Source organism: Haemaphysalis longicornis, unplaced genomic scaffold, assembly GCF_048455015.1.
Source record: "Haemaphysalis longicornis isolate Haplotype H1 unplaced genomic scaffold, Haemaphysalis longicornis Haplotype H1 scaffold_17, whole genome shotgun sequence".
Classification (NCBI taxonomy): domain Eukaryota; kingdom Metazoa; phylum Arthropoda; class Arachnida; order Ixodida; family Ixodidae; genus Haemaphysalis; species Haemaphysalis longicornis.
This window is the reverse complement of record NW_027526276.1, coordinates 9,318,190-9,341,034: the sequence shown is the minus strand read 5'-3', so window position 1 is coordinate 9,341,034 and position 22,845 is coordinate 9,318,190.

The following is a 22,845-nucleotide window of genomic DNA, read 5'->3' as shown; positions in this document are numbered from 1 at the left end:
TGCATACCAAGAAGTTCTGGCAAAATCGAGAAAACAGTGGCAGGGGAAAAGTTTTGAAACAGGCTTCACGGAGCCCTGAAGTGCTCTCGGACCCCGTTGGGGTCTGCGGACCCCCATTTGAGAACCAGTCGTATAGCATGTTGCAGAGCACGACAACATTTATTTGATCAAATCTTTGGATTTATGTGACCAGTAAAGTTTGGTTACAATATTTAGCTTTCTAATAAAGTAAGGTACAAACTCAACACAGGATATAGTACTTATACCTGATTCAAAGAGCGCAAGTTGATCAGTTGGGAGTTCAAAATAATTGCTTTGTTTTCTAATTGCAAGTGCAGATTGGTCCAAATGTGGATGTGCCTGACGAAAAATCGACGTGGCTGATGCGGAACACATCCTATGGGGACTTCTGCCTCGATCTGGGAACCCTACAATAGCGGCGGTAAAGGATGGACGGGGCAGACCTTCTACAGCATGGCATGGGCGATAGAGAAGACAGCATCTTTCGTCAATGTGGAACTTGAAAAAGTATGTGAATATCTATATTATCTTGCGCTTTTTAAAAAAATAGGGCAAGACTATATTGTTGATTCGTGTAACATTTAGAGCATATAAGATGTTTCCAACTGGCTGACACGCCGGTTTTGGGTTGGTATTTTTACTGGGGAATAGGTATTAATTGCAGAAAAAAACCGTTCCCAGCTCTTCAACTTGAGTTCAGGCTGAGGGGTAGTTTCTAGTTAAAAAATGGGAGGGGACTTAAGACATTTATGATTGTGGGAAACAACATGCTGGAAAAGAACAGGGCAACAAAAAGGGGCACAACACTAGTCCTCACTCGAACTAGTGTTTATTAGGCAACAGAAAGAATGCGCATATACATGCAACTATGCACCTGCACAGAGGGAGAAGAAAAGACTGATGCAGCTTTGCATAAAATAATGCGCTAAAAATACCAGAAGTTGGAAGAAAAGGTGTGTGGAGAGGGGCTGACAAGTCACGTGAGCATATGGCCAACTAGCTTGGCTTTTTTTTGTGGGACGTAATCGAGGTCTGGCTTACGCAGTCACCTTTATAGACCATAATTGCCTGGCTCTCCCTGGGCGCAGCATTTTTCCGTGATCAGTGTGCTGCCATGCAAGAACTTTGTGGGGGAATGTGGGCACGCCAGCTGCCGCCCCCGCAGCGTGGCATCGCTCGTATCGTGGACTGCATATCGTGCGTCTTGTGTGGCTTGAAAATTGGTAAGCGCCTGCCCATTTGATGTATCATGCCACAGTTAGCTTGTTCACCAGAGAGCGCATTCAAGAAAAACGAGAACTAATTCTTATGCGAGGCTTGACCATGCTGCCCAGACTGTGAATGCAGTGTGTGGCATGTTGTTTTCAACAAAATCATGATTTGTGTGGCTCTATATTGTAGTGCCAGGCTTCTTCATGCCCACTGTAGTACCCGGGTTATTACAGCCGCTTGCTTTCTTTTTAAATCACAGCTCTAAGTCACCATGCAATGCGTGAAATACACTATGCATGGAAGCTACCCGTTCAAGCATGACTGCGCTGCTGTTGACTGCACTAACAACCAACACAACTGCAAAGTGTTCACGCAAGAACTAACCCACAGAAATAGGCGTATAGATATCGTACCATGATGCAAACACACAGAAGAAAAAGGAAGAAAAGACACAGAGCTTGCATGTTTTTCCTTCCCTCTGTCTGTGTTTGCACTGTTGTACGAAATGAACTTACGCCAACTCCCCCAATTTACTACTTTACTCAGGCGTATACATGTGCGAAGTCTATAAATTTTCTGGAGGCTTGCAGCGCTGCGCAAATGGGTCTTCATGTTGAACCGAAAGTACTTCCTATCCAGCAGCTTGGCACGAGCAGCAAAAAAGAAAAGGAGTGGCACGCCAGTTTAGAAAGCCCGTTTATTGACCTAAATGCAGTTGCAGTCAGAAACTCAGTTTTTCTGGAAGTTAGCTGTGTTTATTTTACGAGGCCAAGGTCTGCGAAAATCAACCCTTTGCTTGCGTTGCAGCCCGAGTATGTGAGAAGGGCGAGTGTGCAGCTAATCCCTCGAGTATGGCAAAGTCACCTACAGCAATTGACCACAAAAGGGTAGTGCAGCAAAATAGATCCTCAGAGGCCACAATTTGAGCGAGAATGATTGACAGCACGCTTGTAAATACCAAAAGTCAGCAATGGACGTCAAGGGGGTCAGTAACAGGTTTCTAGAAGAAACATGCAGCCACACTTTCTTGCTGTTGGTGCCAAACTGCTTGATTCAGTGTTTTCAGTTCAGCGTGATGACCCATTTGCACAGCACCGTGAGCCCCTATAAAATATATAGGGTGATTAAACTTCATGTAGGAGTAAAGCAGTGAATGACACACTTGGAGTGAAGTAAGGAAAAATACACAAGCGATATGTGTCTCTCTACTCTTATGCTTCTGTGGGTTTGTCTCATTGTATATCTATACGCTTATTTCTTCAGAATATTTTTGCACTAATATTTTGAGCTTGCATTGCTTGTTACTGCAGTCAACAGCGGCGCTGTCACACTCGAACGGATGGCCTCTGTGCATGTGAATTTCTCTCTGAGCACGGGACTTGAACGTGGGAATTAAAAAGACGGCAAGTAGCTGTAAACACCTGGGTATAACAGTGCACATTAAAAAAGACTGGCACTACAAATTGTGGGCTAACGTACGGGATAGCAGAGGACCCCGGCTAGCTTCGCTAGAGAAAGTGCTACGAGCCTTACACTAGCCCTGAGGAATCCGAAGACTAGCGCACAGGTTCGGGTTCTCAGAGGCTTTATTGCCTGGCAGTTACAGGGCATATTCCAGACAACATGACTATCGCTTGTGGGGAGACAGTGGCTCCGTTCGCTCGCTCAAGCTGCGGGACCCAGACCTCGATAACGGTCATGACGGCTGCGGGAGCAGGGGAGGCATCCCGTGCGACCGATCAGGGCAGAATCTCAGCAGAGTCCCTGGAACAAGCTGGGTTTCCGTCATCGGGGCATGGCCAACCGATTCCGACCAAATCACCCAGTCCTTCCCCCGCGCCCTCGCGCACAAATTCACAGCGAGCGGGTTCGGCGCATCGCATGGGGTCACGAAGAGGTCATGGCTCACGCGATGCGCCGGCCGCCCAAAATGGCGGCTCCTGGTTCGCGAAAGCATGTGCAGGCGAGGCGTAGGGAAACACGGGTCCCCACAAAATCGAACCACACAGTTCGTGATTTTGACGAGAACGCGCAACACCATTCATTCACGACATGCGACACGCTATGACACACTGCACAAGCCTGGCATAAGAATTAGTTCTCGTTTTCTTTGAATGTGCTTTCAGGCAGTAAGCTGTGGCATGATGACACATCAAATGAAAAGGCATTTACACATTTTCACGCAATATGAGACGCACAAAATGCATTCCAACGTGAGTGGTGGCATTCAGCTGGGGCAGCGGCTGGTCTGCCCGCAGTACCCACAGGAAGCAGCCGGACGGTGCAGCCCAAGGAGTGCCGCAATATTTTGATTTTTAAAGGTTAATGTTTAAGGCTTCTACTATATTCCGAAGCATCCGATTTCTATGCTCGAAGAGCCCCTCGTTATCACCGAATCGAGGTTCGCATGCACACTTTTCTTCACTGTGCTGGTAAATTTGCATACGTGTGATGTTTTATCGTCTGTGGGTGCTCTTTTCAGCAGCTCCCACATGCTCCACGTACACTGTTATGCAAGAGAGCAGTATCTGGTAAACGACACGCATTTTACAAGGCACAAAAGCACGCGTGTGCTTGACTTTGGAAGTTGTAAAACTGGCGTTATGTGGACGCTTTTTGTTCACCAACGAACAAAGCCTGCCTATTTTGTTCTTAGCTGAGAAAAGGATCTGCACGCCATATCGAGACTCCACATTTTTCAGCCCATGTGCCATCTTGTGCATGTAGGGCATGACCGCACGTTTCACGATTTCCTTTGCTGAGTTGTCGTGCCGTACATGCACAAAAAGGCACGCAGGCAAAAAATGTGGGGTCCCTATATAGTATGCAACCCTTTTACTGAGCTAAGAACAAAATAGGCAGGCTTTATTTTTTCATTGGTGAACAACAAAAAAAAAAAACGTTCACATAGTGTAAACACACGTGTGCTTTTTGCCTTGTAAAATGTGTGCCGTTCACCCAATACCGCTGTTTTGTGAAGGAGAGTACATGGGGCGGATGGGGCCTTTCTTAAATGTAAGACTAGAAGCGCACTCAGGGATGATAAAAGATCGCACGCACGCAATTTCACCTGCAACTTGCAATAAGTGTGGGTGCAAACCCTGTTTCGATGATACCAAGGGGCACTTCGAGCATAGAAATGGAATGGTTAGGGAGATACTAGCAGCCTTTTACGTGAACATTTAAAAAGCTGACTGCGTGAGCCACACCTTGATTACGCTCCACAAAAAGAAGCCAAGATTGTCGGCCATATGCTCAAGTGATTTGTCAACCCCCTCTACACACGCTTTATCCTGTGTTTTATTGTTTTTCAGTGCAATATTGTTTGCAGAGGTGCATCAATATTTTTTTCTCCCTCTGTGCATGCGCGCACCTGCATGTGTTTTTCCATTTTGCTAATACAGGCGGCGGGTCAACGCTTGTGTTAGGCCTCTTACTGTTATACTATTTCTTTTCCACTCCCTGTGTCAGTATGTTAATGAAAGTCAGAAAATATTTTTGGTGAGAACCTTATTTCTTTTAGTTTTTTTTTATGTCAATGGTTTTCACTCGTTCATCCTTAGACCAGGCTGAGTTCATATATCAGAATAAGAAGGCGACTTGAAATGTTAATAAAAAGGAAAGAGGACGTTTTATTGAGAACAGACAAAAAATGGAAGATCTCTGTGAGTTTCCTTGACCAGATATGTGGCCTGCCTTCTACTTTCAGAATCCCCGGTTGAAATGTGCGTCAACTATGCCCTCAGGTACCCGTCGAGGTTATTTACAGAGGCCTGCCGCCGTGAAAAGAGGGTCTGTGCACAACAAAATGAAGCGGTGGTGTGAGCGCACGGTTTCGCATTACTTTTTCCACATTAAGCAGCAAAAGTATCCTGGCAGCCACGCATTCTATGCATATTCTGTCAAGACGGCTGCCATTCGAGAAAAATTCACGACCCACTATTCTTCCTGTGACGCCTATGCCCGCTAGACGGGCATGCCACCATCTGTACCACCATGCCCCCCAAGTGACGCCTAAGCCCGCTAGACGGGTATGCCAGCATCTGTTCCACCATGCCCCCAATAGCGGCGTGCCCGATAGTGCCCGCCATTTGACATGGCGGGGTCTCCACTACAATAATCCACTCTTTTGACCGGCAGCAGCTTCCGCTATGCCCGGCGTGGCGGGATTTCGGACAGGGTCACTTCTTTCGTTTACTTCGTCGTTTGTCTGTGGGGACATTTCTTGTCCCGATCTCCTAATTCCCGTCTGAATTCATAATAGGCCAGCTCCGAAACGCCAAAAAAAATTTCCGGAAACACCTACGAAACAGTCTGGACACTCTAGCCAAAAGCAATGTCCCATTGGAAAAATGGATGTGGCTCACTTTGATTCGTGAAACAGCAGAATCTGGCTCCGATTTTCGGCACGAAATAGGATCTGCGTACACGTTTTCAGAGCGCTATCTCATCTATTTTCTAGCCACCCCTTTTTGGGCGAAAGTTGCAGAGTTTTTATTGTCATTCCAGCTTTATCAAACTCAGTTTAAGTTTCAGAATCTGACTCATTTAGAAAAAAAGACGCCTTATATACACTGGGCCTACATAGTGGAAGTTTAAAAATAACGCAGTCAACAAGTTTGATTCCCTTTTGAAGCTACGTGCAAATGCACTCGATACAGTTACTACTGCTAACCTCTGAGTAAATACCCTGGCTTGTACATAACATAGGCTGCAACGAAAAGACATTTAGACGCTTTATGGCAAAACACCACATAATTTTCGTTCCAGCATTGTGTACGATTAATCTTACACTTCGCTTTTTCGCGGAAGGGTGATTTATTTTTAGTGCGCGCAGTTTCTGCCATGATAAAAAAGAAAAAAGCAGCTGTTACAGTTTTGTAATGCAAATATGGTTGCCAAATAAGCCTAAGTGTATAGTTGTACTTCGCCATTTAAATGGCAGACTGCATTTCGGCACCCACTAAAAAAATTACCCCCACCTCCCCTCGCGGGAACCCTGGTGTGATGCGACGCTGAGGGGGGTTGAAGCGCAAGTGGAGAGCAACCGCCGACCGAAAGGCCGCCGGAAAGCGGCACACCGGTTATATGCGCAGCGCGCCAGAAGGAGAGGAACCGCGGGGAGAGAGAGAGAGTACTGCACATGCGCAGCACTGCCCGCAGCGCCGCCCACTGGCGGAGTCAGAGCGCGCTGGGCCGCACACCCGCAGATTTGAGAGAGTGTTCGCTCTCACCTGGGCACGCGCCGGCGTCAGTGCATCTGCTGGGACTATGACGCAACACAATCCAACACAATCCACTTTAATCCAATCTAAATCCAATCCAATTCAAGCCAAGCCAAGCCAAGCCGATCGAATCCAATCCAATGCCCCTCGCTAGAGTGTTCCCTATTGGAGAGGAGAGGGGGTGAGCGGAGGAGAGTGCGTACGTTGATGACGACAGACGCACGTCGGAAGGACAGGGCCGCCGACAAGAGATGCTCTCAGCGTCGCATCTAATAATGGACGTGATACAGTGCACCTGCTATACCATGCCTACCATTGGGTTTGAGCCAAGCGAAGCAGTAGACTGCTCCCACGTATCGCAACACGTAGCTGAAAAAAGAGCACGTAAGGTGTGTTCGAATCAGAGAGAGCTGGACGAGTTGGAAAAAGATCATTGCATAAATTGTACTTGTAAATAGGGCATTACACGTGAGGGCGCACATTAGTGCTCGTCTGTGCGTCTGGTATAATTTTTCTGTGCTCCGTTGAATTTTAGGTAAAGGGCAAAGGGGGCGCTGCCTTATACTTACGTTGACGGAACCACATCCTCCTAGGCATTGTTTACAGGGGGTTAAAGACAGTTCCTCACTGTTGTATGCAAATGAAGCTTCATAAAACAAAGAAATCTCGTAATCATTGTTTGCCAATTGCATTACGCAACGGAAGTTACTTGACGAATTTGTTATAGTAGTTTTTTTTTTAATTTTTCTATTGAAAACAAAGTGAAAACTTTTAAAGAAAATACAAGATGACCTAAATAAGAAAAATGAAACTTAAAATGTAGGTAGTAACTATTTTTTGTTTTAATGATTTTCTCGAGATAAAAATTTTAATAATTTAACACGTCGCAATTAAACTGTTTGAAAAAACGTCATAAAGTATTTTGTTTTGCGTAATATCGTCGTCGTATTAGAAACAATGTGGATGACTAATTTTTGAGGATGTAGAGGCATCCATGCCTTGATATCTTGGTTGGACGAACCTGTCAGCCATAACAGGAATAGCTGACGAATGCTTTGTTCCCTAATCTACTTCTGAAATTACAATCTCCTAAAATGGCTGTTCTACGTGTTCCTTGTGTTTTTTACCGGCTGCCAGAAAATTGCTGCAGCCGTTTGTTTAACACCGCACCATAAAGAAATATTGTATTCCGACATCTAAAGGGACTTTGTTGCTTTCTGCCGAAGTTAAGAGCCAATGTTATGGCTTGCTGTAAAGTTTTGTTAAATAAATTAACCACGATATACCATCTTCGTGCATGCGCTTTTACTTCAGCGATACTCGTGTGTCCCAATGAGAATGGTAGGCGGGAGCTGAATGCCAACATCCAGTCAAGGGGTTGTCTTGGCGGCGCCCGCAGCCGGATAACCTAATTTTGTTTAAAAGTTCAACGCGCTTGTGTAAGCACGGATGCCTTGAAGCAAAGTGGGAGTTCGGGCACATTCCTGACATCCATGTACGTATTCAGAAAAACAACAGGAAGTGCTTGCGCGAATATATATAAATGCAATAGGCCACAGTAGTAAACGCAGAACAAGATCAGCACAACAGGGACACACTTGAAGACCAGACTTATGCGCTAGCAAAACACTTTGAACATGTGTCGAGATCTTCCAATGCCCACGACAATCATGCAACACCAAGTATCGTGGGAAAAAGTCGTTGCCGGATACTAGTAAGTCAAACGCGCCTAAGCATTTACCGTTTTCGTTCCATGATCTCAACATACCTCTGAGTACTTGGGAGACTTCATATATAGACAATGGAGCCCACGTTAAAGATCCGCAGGTGGTGAACACTCATCCGGAGTCATCTATTATGGCACGCTTCATCGCCTGCGAAGCATCGGTATGTTAAATACCTAAATAAAACATTTAATGTTCAGACAACTCTACATGCTGGTTCATGGAGCCCTTACACGCAGAAACTCTTGGCACACCCCTACAAATATACCTGGAAATATGGCTTTCGACAAATCCTATCAGGAGTTGAAACGGAGGATTAGTAGTGGCCCTTCTTAAATAGCGAAATGACCATGGGAAATGACCAATCTTAGACAACATGCAGTCTCAAAGGAGGCCGATACTCAGGTGCACGTTCCTTGAGAAGACGATAAAAATAGACTTGCGTACCTTTTACCGTGCAATACCCTTCTCGACATCTCAAAGACACGTTTCAGGGTGGGGTGATCCGCGAACGATCAACTCGAGGCCACTGAGTTGAACATTAAAGGTGACTTTATAATAATACAGGGCTGCATGACTTTGCTCTTTTACATCACAAACGGCTCATGGTTATGAGTTGTTTGGAAGTCCGGAATCTGGAAGTGCTGGATGTATTCAGTTTATCGAACCACATCTTCGAAAATCATGATAGTTCGCTCTGTGAAAGAACATTTTGAGCGGGAGTAGGTTCTGCCCTTTCTCGAATATATGTACAAAAAACGATGATAATAAGGACCGAGTTTTCGGTAGCCTACTGGTTAGTCAAAAACGAACCCACTCGTGAAGGCATAACACCAACAATTTTTATTTCTATGAATTCTATCAACATGCGCTTACGCTCAATAGAATAAACGCTCGTTAATTAGATCTCGGAGGGGACCATAAAATGGTTGGAGTTTAGCAGACTTCGAATCATCAGGCGGGAATTGGAATGAACGGACATTGTGCCACACTGCGCGAGCAAAACGCAAAACAGCCACATCTGTCCTCGTCGTCACTAATTACGCGCACGACACGTTGCGTGCGCAACATGATTGCCAACCCAGACCAGGGGCCGAGGCACAACGAAAACCTGCTACGGAATTCGCCGGAGCACGGAGGGCGGAGGCACGGAAACCGTTGCGGAAGCGAAATAAGCTCTCGTAGCAGCGCGTGGCGGGCGCAGCGCTGTTGCTTTTCTCTTTCGTTCTTTTGCATCTCAAGTAAATTGAATTTGATTTGGGTTTGCAACACATTGTAGTCACTCTGGGCCGACGTCTTCCGCAAGGAGCGGTGAAAATTAGGAATCCCAGTTCGAATTAACCGTTCTTAATACCGACGTGTTCGAAATATCGGGAGTTTTCCCAATGAAAATGTACAGGGCTGGGCCGGGACACGGGCGTTTGTTCGAATTACGCGTAAGTTCGAATTAACCGAGTTCGAATTAACGACCTTTTACTTTACTACAAAAAAGTACATGTGTTGTAGTTTTCCAACAGTGGCTCCATTTGTGTAAAAAAGAAAAACAGGGTTGTAGGAGTACTAAGAAAAACCTTACGCTGTTTGCTTACGTCAAATATGTTAAACATCAATGTCCATATACTCTAGCCTCTTAAAATCATCTTCCTGCATGAAAAGCTGCAAAAAACAGCCCCTGCTATGTGTTTTTGCCAGTTTGGTAGGGTGTCGCTTGTACAATGGTATGTCGTATATGATCGAAAACAAAAACGGTGCATAAAATTGTAGACGCAGAGGTATACTCTGTGTGAAACCTCGCTATGGTGCACTCCGCGCGTGCGTCATACAGGTATTATACGTTAAGAACTACAAATGGTTCCGAGAGCACCACGAAATATGTGAGGTTCGTTTTTAAACAATTTTAGAATTTATTTAATCAGGCACGATCTTTCTGGACCCGTCCCTTGGGATGCAAAAACGTCCCACAATTTTTAAACCGCTATTCTGTTTTTTTTTACGGAGAGTGAGATAGGAAGCGTGTGATTGGGATAACAAGGGTCATCTTGGTGTAATTGTAAGTTCGAGCCTGGACCGGGTATACGAGAAGCTTGCCAATAGAGTTTCAGTGACCAAGGCCCAACCGATGCAAATGGTACTGCGTCTTTGCCTTCTTTTGAGCAAAGTGCACCCGTCTTACCTCACTAGAGATCTCCAGAACTGCAACGACCAACTCTGCGACACGTCATCATTGACCCTCGAAGAATAGTCACCTAGCGCTTGTTCAGCCTGCCTGGAATGCTTAAGCTAGCCTATTCAGTTTGTGAATGCGTTTTTCTAGAAGGTTGATTGATTGTAATTGGTCTCTACTTGCCCTAGGATATCTTAAACTCTAAATCTTTCGCTCATCCAGTAACTCGTTTCCTGTCCCTAAGTATTATTCTGATTATTATTCGTTCCATTGCCCGTTGACCCCATCGAAGTTTCATCTCAAGATCTTTAGTATGGCGCCAAGTACCCAGTGAATATTTCATAACCGGCCAAAGGCGTTGGATGTATATTCTCTTTCTCAGGGGTGGTAGTAGCTTACGTTGAACTATGTGGGTCTGTTGGCCTAATGCAGTCTTGCCCATACCAATAATTCACTAGGCTACATTCTCGTGATTGGGATTTGCACACATGATCAGGCTGATGTAGTTACGTTGTTCTATGTGTTCTAGCGTTTTGTTGCATGCTGAACAGGACGCTTTTAGCATCGCTATTCATCATTGGTTTAGATTTATTCATATTTTTTACAGCCACCTTTCTCTAAAAATATATTTCCTCAAGCATTTTTACAGGTGTTCTGAAGACCCGCTTAGCGACATTACGTCGTCTGAAAACGTCAAATGGCTCAAGTATTATTCGTTTATCCGCAATCCAGTGCTCTTCCTGTCAAGCCTCCTGAGCACCCCCTCTAGACGAGCTGCGAACATTATTATTGCGATAGCACCCCCCCGTCAAACCGCTTGCGGAATAGGAATTTGTGGCTTGGCTTATGAAGGTTTATCGTGTTCTTTCATCCTTTGTATATAATGTAAGCCAATCTAATGTCGTTCTCCTTTATGCGTAAAACTTTCAATGCTTCCAGCACTGCGGCGGCGCTCACTGTATCAAACGCTTTTTCTTAGTTTATAATTTCTTAATAAAGGGGTCTAATATACTCAACGGATATTTCAATCACTTTATTGACGACATGGGTTTGATTGATTGTTTTTTATCTTTTCCAAAATCAAGCTCGTTCTCGAGGTTTATGAGAATCTAGACTTTTACGTATTCGGCATAATATGAGTATAACAAATAGCTTGTATACAACGGAGAGAAGGCCGATCAGTCGGTAGGGTTTCCGGTATTAATTGTCCGCCTTCGTGTGAATCAAACGGCATTTGGCGTTCTTCATGGCTTTGGGCACTCTTAGGGTAATTAGATGTCTTAAAATCGCTCACCAAGCTTTGCCAGTACAAAACGTTCTGCCTCTTTCAAACATCAACTATAATGCCGTCAGCCCCTGAAGCTTTGTCTCTTTTTGTCGTTTGGAAAGGGTTTTCAACCACGTTTTTGGTTATTATTAGGCATTAGTTCAGCTAACCTAGTACTATTAGTTCTCCCCTTTGTAACGTCGCTGACATATTGCCTAGTATGCAGTTTTTCTGGCACAGTTATTATCTACTCCTTCTTTGGTGTAACTTTGCCTGGCTCGTGTTTGTGTGCGTAAATTTGAGCTTTGCTTATATATATATTCTTGCTATTGTCTGTTGGGCTTACTTCCATTTCCATTTTCCTCAACTATTGCAACGTTTTACACACTAATATTCTTCGTTTGGTTTTTGTTAGTTATTTGGATAGCTCGGCTGACTGTTGTCCGCTTTATTCTGCCATTCGTGTTCTTACGTTTGACAATTACTTCCTTCTTTTTCTTAGGGGTTTTTTTTTTATTATTTCGAACAGCGGACGTCTCACCGAGGTGCTGCTGATTCAATGATGGCCGTTGTTAGGCTGTCAGTTAGAATGTCTACGCCGTCCACATCCTCCCCTAATAAAGGCGGTGATTTTTTGGAAAGTGTTAATTTTGAAACCCTGCGTTTTCGCTTTAGCTTACTCCAAGTCGGGTTTATTACTATTCACAAGACTCTTTTCTTCTATTTTGGGATTCCAACTTACTTTTCATCACTCATCGGCGCACCGATGTTTCGAATCTCTATTAGTGCCTTGATGTCGCGCAATGTGTCACTTAAAAAGAACTTGACTTTACTTTTTTTACCCTTCGCACCTGTCCATGTCTAGTATCCGATCTTTTGTTTGCAGAAAACGGTGTCCAGTTTTTTCAGGCTGATCTACTCAGCAAATCCGACCAGTGTATATCCTTAGCGATGCTGAGAGCCTGTTCCAATGCACCTACTGACCTTTCTCCCATTTGCTTGTAGCCTAATTTTGCGTGTAATTGTCCCATTAAAATCGTGAGCTGTGTTCTCGTCATCATTTCTGATCTGACGACTTCGAAGAGACGGCCTATGGCGTAGTCCTCGTTGCTAGCTGTTGGCGTGAGGGCTTATGCTATCGCTTGTTTAATTTGGTTAGCATTATTGCGACTCTTTCGCTAATGCTGAAAAGTTCCTTCATGTTCCATACTTTTTGTATGAGGATTAGCAACCCCACCTCCGCTTTTTGTTTACTTGGTGTCCTGTACTCGGTAGGGAAACCTACGTCCGCTAGTGAGTTCAACTAAGGGTTCGCCTGTTCTTCTAACTTAATTTACCAGAACAGGATACCCAAATTTAAACACGGGAGCTGCTATAATAGTACAGCACGCATCCCTTGTTAGAGAAGGGATGTGCGTTAAACGTTTTCAGGTTCAAGTTTCAAATGCAGTCTGTCCAGACCTAAATGTTCTTAGCACCCTCTGCTCTATCACTAGCTTAACAACTGTCGTGGCCAGGCCCTCTACAGCACAGCAGGTGTGGACTGAGTGTTGAGTGTTGCAATGGTTGTTGCTAGGAGCTTCGAAATAAATACAACACCAGTGAGGCAAGATGCATCCTGGTGAAGGATTGCAGTTTCTGTTCTTAAAATCGGTTCTATCGTTGTTGCACGTATCTAGTTTAGCCTCATAGGTATTGCGGATTATTGTTGCTTCAGAACAGGCAGTCCTCGATACCTGCACTGGTTGTGCTTGGACAATGCTGAGCCCTGTTATCTGATGCGCGATCACGCAGACAGGAAGGCGGGTCTTTTTATGAAGATATTGATTTCGACACTTTTAAATAATGTTTTTTAAGGACGGAAATCGAACCTGTCCTGGACGTTAGCACTGAGACCGCGAGAACATGAGCCGCCACGCACAAACGACGCATTTTTTTTATGTGAGTGAAATAGCCGCCCGGCTCCATAAACGTTACAAAAATTGGAAATAGGAGTTTTACATATACTACGATCATGCCATTATGGGATCTTCAGGAACCATAATTTTCAATTTTTCGGGTTCCAGGTACTTTTTTCTGTTCAATGTTATTTATCTATAACTATATATAGCTAAAATAATCAATACTTCTACTGTCTTCATCTGTGAGCACGTGCCAGGCCCGCAAACCGGCCGTGGTAAAGCAATTTGCATAAGTTTAAATATTATCAATGATTTTTGTTCTTCTTTTCCATGCAGGTGAAAGCTAACAAATTGCGCACGCAGATACGCTTGCCTGCATGAGTTCGGTAGCTGATATTCATGTGACAAGTGCGCGCGTGATCGAGTATAAATTCATCTGCCAAGGCTTCCGTATCGATACACGCCGCGAAGCTCGAATGGAGTGATTTGGGACTTGTCGTGGCACCGGCGAATGTATGCATGGTCACGCGTGGATCGCGACACGCACTTGAGCCTGCAGAGGTAGAACTGCCCGCAACGCCTCTGGTACAGCACCGTATCTTTCGGACGCGTGACATACGAAGGCCGAGAATACATTATACCCGTGTCAAGTCATTTTCTTTTTTTTATCGCAGAGCCCGCAGGTTGACATAATAGGCCTTTTCAGGTTGATTTGTATGAAATACTAAACAAACTGGTGATCGTTTTTTCGCGTAAATCTTCGAAAAATTGGTATCATGCAGATTCTCTGATTGCACGTTCAATCAAGGAATGTTCTGGGTGTACTCATAGCGTAGCTCATGGTATTTGAAGATGAGATACTGCCTTGTAGTAACATTTTATTATTTCCCTTCGTTGTTAGAGACGCTAAAGTTTTAGGTAACCATCGTTTCTTACACGGTTAAAACCTGCTTACAAACACAAAGAAAATATTGATTTGAGGTAGTGTTTTTGTATTTTTTATTCTCCCCTCTGATGGGCCCTTGGCGGTGCGTTTCAATCACGGTAGCTTTTTATTTATACAAATCATTTACTGCTTTTCATTTGGTAAATCGTATTGGTAAATCATTGATGATGAATCATTTCTAAATCATTTGAGGACCGTATTGGTAAATAATTGCACTCCCTCTCTATTAGCTGGTCTTAATCCCTGCTTGCAATGCTGATGAGGTTTGAAATAAAGAAATCACAATTCGAAAAGGTGTATTTGTGCGAAACACAAATAACATGTGCGAGATATACAGAAAGAGGTCCCATAGTGAGAGACTGTAAGGGGACCTCTTTATCAGGGAAGCGGTACATTTTACATCACGGAATCGGGGAAGCGGTACATCTTAATCAGGATTCGCTGAGGCGGTACATTTTGAAGAGGTTATCGAAATTACAAGAGAAATGTTGTTTTATTTGTGGTTTAGAGCACACTTCCTTTTTAGGCGTGATAAAACCTTCGCAGCAAGATACTACGGGCCAATTAGTTTGCATCATTCAAAGTTGAAAGAGTGTAAATCGCCAGAAATCCTAATAGTTATTGCTCTGTGTTGTTGCGTGTAGATATTTTTATGTCACTGTATGTACACTGTCTCTGGAAATGGGGACGTTTTTGGCATTTTTTTAACCCGTACATTTTGCTTGTGTTTTGTCAATCCTGCCCAGGCGGTGACAGCAAGAACGTTACTTTTTATGTGTTTGTTGTGGAAATGGGGAAACAGCAGAGAAACGATTTTTTTTTTCAATCATTTTCCTGGGCTATTCAAGGGAGCTATTTCTATTACAAATATATTTTGGTGGGTTGTTCTGCTCTTTCTCGTGTACTACGACTACCAGGATGTGCGTATATCTTTGGTTAATAATCAGTATGTCTAGCTTTTGTGAATCTTGGATTAGAACACTGAATTTATTAATAAGACTTCTACTGGATTGTGGTACAATGTCTCTTAGTCATCGCAAGACTGATTCAGGGGCTTTCATCACTATCATCAATACCTTGATTAGGCCCAATGCGGATCGAAGGCCTTTTACATTGACTTCCAACCGCTTGTGCCCACCGCCGCTCGAGTCCACTGCTGCCAAATACATTTCCAAATTTCACCCCGGCATCGTGTCATTCGGCATGGCATTCTTCTATACCCGTGTATTGATTTTTTACTCAGTTACCTCAATTGTCCACCGGTTGCCAGATCTTCTGAACACATGGCCGACTGGGTCAGTTTCTTTTTCTCTACTTGTGCTAAGATTTATTTTGCTATAGTTTGTTTCCTAATCCAGAAAGCTCGTTTTCTCTCGCAGAGTGTTACTCTTATCCTTATTCGTTCCATGGCCCGTTGAGTCGATCAGTGTTTTTTTTTTTTCATTAGTGAAGTAAGGCGCCCAGTTTATGTTGTGTATGTTATCTCCGGCATTACGTACTGGTTGTATGTTTTTCTTTGAGCAATACAGGTAGGTAGTTTGCAAGTTTTTGGAGAGCTGTGAGCCAACACCTTAATTTTCTCTTGTGGTTGGGGTCTGCACTAACCATTGGTCTGGGGAACTTATATTCTTCTACTTCACCCAGCGTTTCGTTTAACCTTCAAAGCTAAAACGGTGCTTTCGGCATGCCTATTCCTAATTACGTTAGCTAAATTCTTATTTAGGTGAACGGCCATGCTTTCTGGTAGGACTTCTTCAGGCATTTTATTACAGTTGTTCTGCAGTTTCACTCTGCAAGACCATGTCGTCTGGAAACCTCAAATGATTCAAGGATTCTATGTTTACACCTAATTGTGTGCTTTCCCAGTCAAGCTTTCTCCAGACACTCTGTGAACAGTTTCGACGAAATGGTATCTTCCTGTTTTACTCCCCCTCGGATCGGGAATTTCTGCATTTGCGTTTGAAGTATTATCCTGCCCGTGCAACCCTTATTTATATGGTTTAGATGTCTTATGCAAGTCTCTTCTATTTCCTGGTTCATTATTGCTTTTAGCTCAGCTGTACAGTCTACTGTGTCATACCGTAGAAATGCCATGTAAAACGTTTAGTTTAGATTGCGAATTTTTCTTTAACTTGATTGACAACTTGAATATGTCCCATGGTTGAGTACCATTTTCTAAACCAAACCTGCTCTCTGGGATGTTAGGACTTCAGGCTGTCTTATACACGCCTAACTGTAACTTTGGTAAACACGTTGTACGGAACAGAGCGTTGGGTGATAGGGCTTTAAATCCTAAGCTTCCTGTCATCGTCATTTCCGTGACTTTCCGTGGGGTTGGTTTGAGTGCATGGGGTCTTTTTGTGTCCCTAAGCATTCGGAAAATGGGGCTGTAAGCTTTCCCGGTACATACACCGTACATATTTTAAAGATCAGACGGTTATGCCGTAGACACGTGCTTCTGTGACCCCTTTTCTTGCTCTTAAGAGCCCTTTTCAACTTCATCTTTCCTTACTACAAGGACTCCGCAAGTGTACTCTGAGTAGTCTCTCCTGAATAACGTTACTGGCATACAGTCTGGTGTAGAATGGTACTCCAAAATTTATTGTCACAACTATGTTGGGTTCAATGTTACCCTAATTGTCTTTGGGTGCGCATGTTATGTTCTGTCGAAGGCTAGTTTTCTTTCACTTGCCTTCAAGCGTCTTCCTATTTGCAACGTTTCCTCGACCACTGTCAGGTTATATGTCTAGAGGTAATTTGTTTAACTTCCCTTAATACATTCATACAGATTTGCTACTTCAAATTGTTCCACCGCACTTGACACTTTCATGTACTTACGTTTTGCGATTTTTTCCACCGTTTTCTTTAGTGATTTTACGAATTTGTTTTTAACATGCTGCTTGGGCTCAAGCTAAATCACATTCTGTTATTGCCATTGTTAGACTGGCTACACTATCCTCGTTCTTTTTTTAAACGAGCCAATTTCGATTGTAAAGTTATTTAAAGCTTCTCTGTCCTTGCTCTCACTGACTCCACCATGATGGGTTTGTAACTTTTCGCGAGTTTCCTTTTCTCTGTTTTGATATTCACCGTTGCTTTGCATCTAACCATCTTCTGGTCAGTGTTCCAAATCTAGTGCAGAATCTCCATGTCGTGCACACTACTTGGGTTGCACTTAAATGTAGTTATTTCCGTTTTTATGTGTCACCGCAACTTTTTATATACATTTCCTATTTTTTATTTATAAAAGACTGTGGCAATTGTCTATACGGTATTTCCTTTAGCAACTTCTAGCAGGGTCTCCTGGGCTGTGTTTTCTACTTTACTTTCGTTTGATCTTTTTTTTTCCTTTCTAACGTCTTCTGTGTTAATTTTACGTTCTAATAATAAGCTTCATTTATCCCTTCCTAAAATTTGTTCCTCGACTTCGTAGAACATGTCGGCAGATTCATCATAGTAGCGAAGGTGAGTGCATAGGCCTGCACCATTGTTAATCTGTATCGCTTGTTTAGCTTGATGAATATGGCTGCGACACTTTTGTTAAAGCTGAAGAATTCTTTCATGCACCCTGTTATATCTCTGTGTAGTACGAATACAACCCCGCGTTTTTCCTTCTTTTGCAACACTCTGGAGCACAAAATAGGCCCGCTAGTCAACTTCATGAAGCCCTCTCCTTTTCTACCAACTTTACTTAAAATGATGATATTCCATCCACTGTGCGAGAGCTTCTCTAGTTGTACAGCTAAGCTTCCTAGCTAGACAGGGTTCGTGCGCTTAACATTCCCGGGGTCAAGTCGAAACAGCAGCCTGTGTGCACCCTAAAAATCGTAGCCACCTCTGACGTAACGCTGGCCGGACGGCCACCTTGACAGGGTGCTCTGCAGCTGCTGGGGACTGAAAGTCTAAGTATGCTTTGGCAACTCCTTCTTTAACTAGGCGATCCACATTTTCTATCGCGTCAAAACATCTTCTGTTCTATATATAATTCGAAGCTCGTCTTCGTCATGTGGAGTACTTGTATTGGCTTTATAAACAAACTTTAATTTTTGTTTTGGCTATTTTAGTTGCCGTGTGCTATTTTTAATTCTGTTCACAAAATTTAAATGTTATACAAACGTTATATTCTCATCCACAAATTAAACGTGTAATTAACTTTGGTCAAGCCGCAAGATATTACGTAGTTCTCAGTGCGAGTTGACCTTAAAGTATTTTTTGTACATCCTGTACAACGCTCGGTGAGTATTCCGTATACAATGTTTTCTCATTCATTACCAAGGAAACTGCGAGTAGCCTATTCCCGATTCTAGATACTTGTGGATGGTGTCGCACAAATTTTAGCTGGCGCGTCTAGAATTTTTTTACAACTACAGCAAGTAGAGTACTATCTTCAATCAAACATTGCGGTATATATCTAACAAAAAACAGTACCCTCTAGTACCCTGCTTCTGTGAATAAAGCATTATGATATTGAAACATTTCTTTTATTTTAAATTTTGAAGTAACACAAAAAAACGTTTGCGGGAAACGTACAATTTACTTTGATTGCTAGGTTATAAACTGTTTAAACGACACCTTACTTTATACATAAAAAGAAAAATGTGATTTTGGTTTTGAAAAAGCATAGCATTCCGTACTGCGCTTTGAACATAAAAAAATCACAAAGAATTTTGTTTTGTTTATATTTTATTAATATTTCCTAAGTACTGTCCAAATATGTGTGAAGCTTGGTGCTTCAGTTAGCAATCCTGGGTTGTTTCTTGTCGTTATCATAAATATATATGCTCTGGGGGAAGCGTACCTGTGGCAGCATTAGCATGCACCCTTAGAAGAATTACATACGCTGTTGCATCCAGTTCATGAAATGCCGATTTTATTGCATCTCTGTTGACACTGTGTATGGCCGATTGTTTCACGGGTAATAAAAAAATTATTTATGTATTCATGACAATCCTACAGTGAGACACAAAGTGTGAGCTCAAACAAAATAACTGCTGCTATCTTTACCGCTAATGAAGCTGACAATGCAGTTCTAGCAGTTAGTGGTCGCGTATGGAGCGATCGCTGAAATTTCGTTCAGTTGTATAATAAGGTTTTGCTTTAGGAAATTTACTAAAGGGTTTTAGTTTAGTGCTGAACAAAGGTTTGTAGGTAGTCCCTTCCGTGTTTTCACATATGGCTGGCTCCTCTGCCTTCCGGCTAATTTTCAAGGTACCTGGGCTTGACGATTTAGGCTCCGAGTGCACAGGGATGATCTGTCGGAGACGTAAACAGTTTATTATAAAGTTGCTTATCGAAGAAAACTGCTGTATGAATTACATACTGGTGAACACTCGAAATTAATAAAAATATATATGTAATGCAAGGGTCACTAGGTGCATAGAAATAATATATTTTTCAAAACAACGCCTACCTGAAAGTGACTTTCCGCAGCTTCCACGCGAAGAGCGAGGCCTATTGTGTTTCTTTATACGTATCTGATTTCGGTAGTATCAGACACGGGCGAAGTTCCGCAAATAAGGTTTGTTGGCCTCCATGCTTTTTCTCAAATTTACCAGAAAAATGACGTAACGACACGCCCTGAATATTTTATACAGTAATTGTCCCGGGAGAGTCAGGGTGTTCCCTACAAGTGCACAGTAAGTACGCAGGGGTAAAGAGGACAAAATATATAGGGGTGGTCCCGGAGGAACCCAATGCATTGTGAGAAGTGCGGAAGAAATCATGTGGTTTATTTTGCGGTGATCGCAGGGCACTGGTCACCACGCAGCTGTAACGACGGCAAAAGCCGGCCCATTGGGGCCCTCCATTACTGCCTGGCCCAGCAGGTACCAACTCTTCGGTCAGCGCACACAGAGCAGAGGACAAGGGCGTGAACAAAGCCGGAGGAGGTGCCCGTGCTTGCCTACTAGTAGTAAAAAAAGGGCGATCTCTGAAAATGGCAGAGTAGTTACAACAAAACGTGAGGTCAGTGACTCTGTTAGGCTTTCTGTCCTTCATAGTACTCTGGGCTGGTCGGTAGCATACGTGTGGCTGCCCGCGTTACCTCGGAGCTGTCAGAGAAAGGGAAAAATGTTCCAATTTTCCAGGCTGCTTCCATGTGTTCGGGAGATCCCATGTCAACATAGTTGAACCCAGGAGAAAAAGATTGCGACGCAGCTTTGACATTGAACGACATTGAACATTTACGTAGTACTGAACATAAAAGTAATGGTTATTGTTATACGATAACCTGTACAGGTACAGCATACAAAAGCTACAAGCGAGAGTTCGACGGAAAGGAGCGGTAAAGTGACTAATATTCCTACAGGAAAGAGAAATATCTCAAGGGTGTAACGACGTGAAAGAGTCACACGTGGTGGATGCACGAGGAAGTTTTTGAGCAGCTTCATGGTGCTAGCTTCAAAGGGTGCCCGGAAGTAACAGCCATGGATCAGGGCTGCAGCTTTGGATGAAGCGAGAGCCAGACAGAAAACATGCGGTAGCACTGTGAGTGGAAATACAGGGGCCCTGGAGATATAGCCACGGCGTAACTGTGCCGCAGCGACGTGGTGGCTGATCCTCTATAGCGACAGTTGCAGAGCTTCAGGGCCTTCGCCGTCCTGACGGTAGGCTTCAGGAACACCGGGAATCACCTCAAGCATCGAGGCTGCCAGGCAGTCCATCGTCCGAGCCGAATTCTTCGTCTTCATCTATTCCCCCTCTTAGCTTAGTTTTGATACCGCGTTATTGTTCCCTATGTCGATGATTGCAGTGCCTTCTTCACAGGAATGCACCAACTCCTAGCGGTAGCTATTTTTCGCTTTGTTTTCTTTTAGGCTTCTTCCACCTTACCCCAAAACTTTATTAATTTTACTTACCCCCATTTATATTGTGGTTGACCTAAAACCACACGCACTTTTCATGCCGGGAAAGCAATAATAATTAGTCAGGCCCACTGCTCCATAGACATACATAATTTGTGCGGACAATACATATACACAACTGTTGAGAGCAAATGTCCAACAGTCACAAATGTTTTAGCAACCCCCGGTAGAGTGTTGTTAACTAAGGTAGAAGATAAATATCTGTGGTCGAAATGTTTTTTCTTGTAAACGTGATGACTCGTTCTTTTCCCTGATTGGCGGTATTTATTATATGTAATTCCTGTTACACTTTCAGCACGGCTTGTGATGAAACATTTGCTGGAGTGCCACTTATAGGTATGGAATTTTCGAGCTTTCTAGAGCAGCATCTCAACTCGCAAACGCGATGGCACGCTGGTTTTTGTTTTTTGTTGTCGCCTCTGTAAAAGGCGACTGTAAGCATTATCTCGGCGACTGGTAAATCTTGACCGTTTTGTCAGGAGCGTCAATAGGGGATCATCAGAGCTAAGGTTGCACAGGTTTACCTGGTTTGCTTTATTATGGCTCTGCCGCCTAAGCTTTCTCCAGAGGCATTTCCTTCTATATTTTACAATACTGGATCTACGGTTCATCGGGCCCCCCGTAGAAAAACTGCCTACCTTGTAGTGTCCCGCCTACATTGTGGCACTAACACTGCCGGAAGCCCTGCCTCCATTTGTGATCCGATGCAGGAGAACTCCACATATTTGCGTTTGAGCGCCCCATTCCATTCATTGGCAACAGTTATTAGCAAAGTCTTTGTTTAGGGAATATGGGAGCCACTTGCCGATACACTCTCCGCCAGCCCCTGGTGCAGCGTCGTGTCCCGTGTAAAAGCAGCATGAATAGTTCACATACCGAGGTTACGACACGGTGCGCTACTGTATGTTTTTCAGTTTACAACTCTGGAAACACTCTTCCCTTTTTGTAAGGAAACTGGCGTACAGACGTCTTCAATTATTTCACTCTACTTTGAATCTTCCTGCGATTAGAATCGTTTAGAGAGGCCTCCTGTTTTTGATACGAATCGGCGTCGCAGGAGGTGCGCACCTGCGCTTTAAGCTGGAAAATCTAGATGTTCTAAGCTGATTTGACGCTATCCTTTAGCATCTTGCAATGCACTTAGTTTAGCCTGCTTGGCTTCGGCACCATTCCGAAGTGTGTATCTTTGGAACATTAACCTCTCTGACCGCCAGGAATCGTTTAAATATAAGCTGAAAGAAGATAATAGTTGTTGTGCCTTATTTATAAGCTGTGTAGCTTGTAGCCCCGACGAAACCCATAAATACGGCAGAGCAAACGTTATGTTCTTTTAGCTTTCTTTTTAAAAGATTTGTGATGGTCAGAGAGGTGTATAATACACACCTGGAGAATGCCGCATCGGGTAAGTACAAATCCTCTTTTCAGCTTCACTAAGCGATAGGAAGGTCGTCAGTCACGGATCGGCAAGGCTCGCATTGCGATTGCGGCGCTAATTCTTCGTTATACACGGCCACAAACTTAG